We start from the raw sequence: 7,006 nt of genomic DNA on the forward strand, positions 1-7,006 counted from the left end.
AACTGATGGACTCTAGAGACTCTAAGAATTAAAACTGTAAAATATTAAGAAAGATCATGGATCAAGAATCTCAAATATAGTGTGTTTCAGTAATTATCATCTACATTTCATTTATACCGAGTAAAAAAATCTCATTTATCGTGTCCGAATCTACTGCTTTAGAAATTTACTATGCTTAATACAATGTATTGTAATGATATTAATGGGCATTTTCATGTTTAGGACACTAGCCCGAGCAAATAGGAACTGGTCCCATGTCGATCAGATGTCATTTAGTCCATCAACCAATTTTGGTTAAAAGTGGATGATGGACTTTAGAGACTCTAAAAATTAAAACTTTAAAATATTAAGAAAGAGCATGGATCAAGGATCTCAAATAAAAGATGCAACATACACCCCCAAAAAAATCAACATCAAGTATAATAGTTAAAAACATGCCTCGCAAGGCATAATAAGAACAAGTCAACATACAAAGTACTAGGTGAATCCATATCAATACGTCAATCATAACATAAAACACATATCTAAGTCCATAGGTGGATGCTCGAAAGCATCAGTTGCATCGCCGCTAGGAGGAAGTGATGGAGGAGGATGACCTACCATCTATGAGCATACTAGGCCATGCAATAAAGTTATTCTCATCCGAATATCAATGTCTAATATCCCCAAGCTCCATACACACCACAGTTATATCACATTCACAATCCATATGCAATTCCTCAAATCGTGTATCAATGGACTCAAAAGTTGCTTCTGAGCGATCGTCTAGATCCTCTAAGGTGTCATGATCATCTATGGCCGCCGGAGCTTTGTGCTCCTCAACCCCACCACCAAGATGATTGACGTGATAGTCATGGTCAGATTCCCACACCATAGTCCCATGGACCTCCTTCATCCTAGCCAAGGCAAAGTTACGTAGGCCAATTTCATCATACTTAGTCAAAGGTTTAATGTTGGTCTTGCCCCTAGTAACATCAATGTCTATGGATGCAAGCCATGCAGTAATGAGGTGTGGGAAAGACATGTGGATCTTTTTCTAGATGGGTTTTGTGTAATGCACAATGAAATGAAACATGTTCAGACTCATATCTACATCTAACCTATGACAAAATGCATACAACAGAAATATATGACTAAATCTAACAAAGGCTAGAGCATGAGTGACTATCGGTAATATGCACCCGACAATGACTTTATAGAAGACATTATCGGGAGTTGATAGGCCATGAGCAGAGAAAATTCTCTTGTTTCAAGGTCTAGACCAATGGTAAAAGTGCTTAAACATGACATTTATGGTCAAGTGGGCAAAAGGCTTTGGAAGAGGCTCTCTATAGGTAGGATAGAACACAAATTTATTCTCGGCCAGACAACAACCTAAGAATGACCTCCAAATGTTTGTTGTAAAGTCAAGATCATGTTTGTCTACACGAGTTCAGTACACCATATTATCACTAACAAGATGCATGTTATCATAGAATTCGGCCACTAGGTCTAGATGGATAGGAGTGTCGCAAAAAATAAAATTTCTAATTGATAATGACAGACAATTTCTAAGATATCATGACTCTTGACACGAAAGAATTCTATATGTAGATATCGGGCAGGAATGATTTTAAATGAGTGAGACTGGTCACTAGAACTCTTTCCCTTAGAAGAAATCCTAAATGGACCTTCACCCGCCTCAATTTGCCTACGTTTAGGTCTACATGTATGCATAAATGCATCAATAATAGGATTAATCACAATGATATGAATCATAAGGTAACATAATTTAATCATGGCCAAGATAATTATTTTGGGCCCATATGTGTTGATGGATTAAGACGATCAAGTGGGCACGGTTAGATCAGGAGACACCGCAGTTGACTGGAGGAGCTTATGAGAAGATACTGAAACCCTAAGGGATGTCAGAAAGAGAGTAGTGCGGAATAGTAGGGTTAGGGTTTGGGGTTGGTAAGGAGAAGAACCAGTAGATAGGCCTACCTTAGATCACCGGAGCACTAGGCGTCGGAGGGAAGAGGCACCAGTCGCCTGAGAAGGTCAGAAGTGTTTAGGGTTTGGAGGGAGAAAAAAATCAACAGTTAGGGCAAACAGTCAAATGGATGTTTAAATACACAAGTTAGCTTTAAAAATGTGTCTGACATGAATTGATTTGACTAACATTTCTAGTCAGTCGACTGTTTTAGTTCCTGATTTTAATAGAGAATAATCAATTCAACTAATTTCAGGGATCAATCCGACTGATTCAATTTATGAGGTGCACAAAGATAAATCGATTGGACTAATATCAGGGATTGATTCGACTGATTCAATTTATGAGGTGCACAGAAATTATTCGATTCAACTGATTTTAGTAATTGATTCGACTAATTTAGTTTATGAGGTGCACAAAGACAATTCGATTCAACTGATTTCAGGGATCAATTCGACTGATTTAGTATATGAGGTGCACAGAGACAATTTGATTCGACAAATTTCAGGGATCGATTCAACTTATTGAGTATATGACATGCACAGAGACAAATTTGTTTCAACTGATTCAGTTTATAAGGTCATAGAGATGAATTGATTCAACTGATATCAAAGATCGATTCGACTATTTCAGTTTCTTTAGTGCATAGAGACCAATTGATTCAATTGACACTATGTATTAGTCGATTAATTCATTTTCTAAAGTGCATAGAGACTTATTAATTCAACTGACAATATGTTTCAATCGAATGATTCATTTTCTAAAGTTCATAGCGACTATTGATTTGAATGAGACTAATCAATATGTATCAGTCGACATCATTTATTGTGCCCAAATCGTGTTCAAAAATATATCGATCGACTTATTCATTTTTTAATATGATTCGGGTACAATAAATGATGTCGTAAGGTCAATGTCAATGAAACTTATATGATAATCACTGAACCACACTATACTTGAGATCCTTGAGCTTCCCTCTATGTGATGGTGTTAAAAAAAATTGAAAACCCAAAGTCCATCAACCGATTTTGGTTAAAATCGGCTGATGACCCAAACTATATCAGATCGGCAAGGGGCCAGATCTTATGTATTCAAGTTGGTCTCCTGAATGTGTGAATGCCCTCTAATCTCATTATGATACAATACATTGAGTGTTACAAATTTTTGAACATGATTCAGACACAATAAATGATGTCGTAAGCTCAATATAAATGAAACTTATATAATAATCACTGAACTACACTATATTTGAGATCTTTGAGCTTCCCTTTATGTGATGGTATTAAAATTTTTATTTTTCTGATAGCTAAAGTCCATCAGCCGATTTTTGTCAAAACTAGATGATGGCCCAAACTACATCTGATCGACATGGGGCTAGATCCTATGTGTTCGGGCTGGTCTCCTGAATGTGTAAATACACCCTCTAACCTCATTACGATACAACATATTGAGACTTACGAATTTTTTAACACGGTTCGGACACAATATATGATGTCGTAAGCCCAATGTAAATGAAAATTATTTGATAATCACTAACCACACCATATTTGTGATCCTTGAGCTTCGCTCTATGTGATGGTGTTAAAATTTTTATTTTTCGGATAATCGAAGTCCATCAGCCGATTTTAGTCAAAATCGATTAATGGCCCAAACTATATTGGATCGACATGGGGTTAAATCCTATGTGTTCGAGATCGTCTCCTAAATGTGTAAATACCCTCTAACCTCATTACCATACAACGTATTGAGAGTTATAAATTTTTGAACATATAAGTTGGACACAGTAAATGATATTATAATCTCAATGTAAATGAAAATTATATGATAATCACTAAACTACATCATATTTGAGATCCTTGAGCTTTCCTCTATGTCATGGTATTAAAATTTTTATTTTTCAGATAGCTGAAGTTCATCAGCCGATTTTGGTCAAAATCGGCTGATGACCCAAACTACATCGAATCAACATGGGGTTGAATTCTATGTGTTCAGGCTTGTCTCCTGAATGTGTAAATGTCCTCTAACTTTATTACGATATAATGTATTAAGAGTTACGAATTTTTGAACACGATTTAGGTATAATAAATGATGTCGTAAGCTCGATATAAATAAAAATTATATGATAATTACTGAATCACACCATATTTGACATTCTTGAGCTTCCTTCTATATGATGATGTTAAAAATTTTATTTTTCGGATAGTCACAGTCCATCAGCCGATTTTGGTTAAAACTAATTGATGGCCTAAACTATATCAGATCGACATAGGGTTGGATCCTATGTGTTCAAGCTGATCTCCTGAATGTGTAAATTTCCTCTAACCTCATTATGATACAACGTTTGAGAGTTGTGAATTTTTTATTTTTCTGATAGTCAAAGTTCATCAACCCGTGGTTGTCAAAATCGACTGTTGACATCGGATCAACATGGATAAATGTCTTATATGGTCGAGTCAGTCTACTGAATGTATTCATACCCTTTAACATCATTACGATACATCTGATACATCGTAATAAATAACACAATACAAAATAAAATTTTTACACAGAATACAATTTTACATGATCAATATAACCGAACACAACATAATACAACACATCATAATAATTTTACACAATCCAATACAATAACAATTTAGAACAACACAACACTCCAATTTTACACAATTCAATATCAATCCAATACAAGAACAATATAACAATTTTACACACAATCTGATACAAGATCGATTTAGAATAACAACACAACACAATAATTTTAAACAATTAAATATCAACACAATACAAGAACAATATAACAATTTTAAACACAATCCAGTACAAGATCAATTTAGCGTTTTTATACACAACACAACAATTTTAAACAATCCAATACAAGAATAATACATGGATTTTACACATAATCTAGTACAAGATCAATTTAGAACAACACAACACAATAATTTTAAACAATTCAATACAAAAATAACACAACACAACATTTTAGAACAATAACAATAAATAATAACAAGAATCTAGACTAAACAAATTTCATATTAAATAATTAGATGAAGTATAAATTTACAAAAAAATAAATATACTTCGAACTTTGATATGCAAATTACAAACATACTATACAACACGTTAATTACAAACATACTAACATGTCATTTACAAACATACTACAACTCATCAACAACAAGGTTGATAATTCATTCTACTTTGAATTTACAAAATTTGCCCCTACTGATTGATAATGCAACCTCCACTCTAAATTTATAAATGTCTTTTTGAGTGAATTTCATATAAATATTATACAACAGATGTCTTATATATTGCATAACGAAGAAGGCACAGTCATTCCTACAGTATCATAAAATTAAATTAGTAACAAAATTATAATGACAATGTACCATTGAAATTTACTAATAATGTAATAATTTACTTACGACAATATTTGTTGAGGACAATCGACTTTAGTAGAGGCTGATTCTTCTAAAGAGTAATATTCTTGTAACCCATTATGAAGTTCCTTCACTTTATCGTTGGAAAACATTTCCATTCTAGAGATCCGTGAGTATTGGACAAGCAAAAAATATTCATAAAAATATATAACAAGTATCATAATGTAGAATGTAAATTTTAGATTTTAATACTAACTAGCTCTACAAAATGTTGATAATATTTATAGTTGTAGGACAATGAATTATAATGGTAGAACATTTTTACCTCGGTGTCCATGACCATAAATGATAATGTGCATGATTAGTATTTATAGGTATAAAAATATACCTAACTTCTCGATCAACCGGATTTATTTTGATAGTATGACATAAAATTATTTCTTATAAATGTTCATATGATGACTGCAAGATTCAATATATAATCATAAATTAGTGTAATAATATCACAAACATAATAAAAAATATAATATGAAGTCAAATATTTACCATGAATCTAGTTGAGCAATATATGAACTTATTATACAACCTGTTAGATGAGGAAGCTTCCCTGAAAAGTAATGAAATATAAGCATCAATTATTCCTCGTCTATGAATATGCTACCTAAGACACATGTGAAGAAGTCATTTATAGTCATTGAGTAGTAGTCTTCCTCCCATAAGAAATCACAAGTAGACCATCTCAGATTTTGAAGGAATTCTATCATGTAGGTTATATGTTCTTCTCATTTTTCTTTTTTATTTCTTTGAATTTCCCTTTCAAATACTGCAAATAAATCAAACTCAATGTATTTAACATAAGCAAAAGACAACTTAAAGAAAATGTAATTACTTCAAATAAATTTAAATATTTCTACATAAATATCAACTTACTTTAATAGCATTCAATCTCATAGTCTTCATTTCCTTGTCCCTTGCTTTTATTTTAAGAGTCTCTTCTTCATCATCAATTTCATCGCCAACTAATATAATTTTATCTTCTTCTTTCATTTCAAATCAACCTCCCTAGACTTTATCTCCAAATTACCCCCTTCACCTTCATGTATTTTTCTCCTAGTCCTCTTCTTACCTAAGACTAATGTTAACCAATTAAGTGTATCTTTAGGAGTCGACCTGAGGATATAGTGACTTCTTTCATGTCCTCTCCTCTTCAGATTGGTTGAAATAAGGTCAGGATGATCTTTGACAGGATGGCTAGTTGGATAAGAAAAACCTTCCCTTTATAGAATGGCAACTAATTCTCGATTAACTTTCACTAAGCTTTCATTATCAAGGGTAAGCTTTTGGATTAGTTTTCCTTTTCAATGCAATGAGCACATCCAATTTCTTTCTCTGAGTCTATGTGAAATTGTGAAGCTGATGGCTCACCCCGTTGCAGTGTAGACTCAAATTTAATAAGGAGGGGAGTGCCAAGTAAATTTACTTTCTCAAGGGTAAGGAGAATATCATCAATAATCTACAAAATCAATAACGATGCATAATTAATTAAAAACTACTAACTATATAAGCTGAATTTAGCATGAGTTGAAATACACATAATAATTATCTAATTGTTGGATATTGGGGCCTAAATGGACCAATACGATTTTGAGGA

The sequence above is a fragment of the Zingiber officinale genome, unplaced genomic scaffold (genome assembly GCF_018446385.1).
Source record: "Zingiber officinale cultivar Zhangliang unplaced genomic scaffold, Zo_v1.1 ctg167, whole genome shotgun sequence".
Lineage (NCBI taxonomy): Eukaryota > Viridiplantae > Streptophyta > Magnoliopsida > Zingiberales > Zingiberaceae > Zingiber > Zingiber officinale.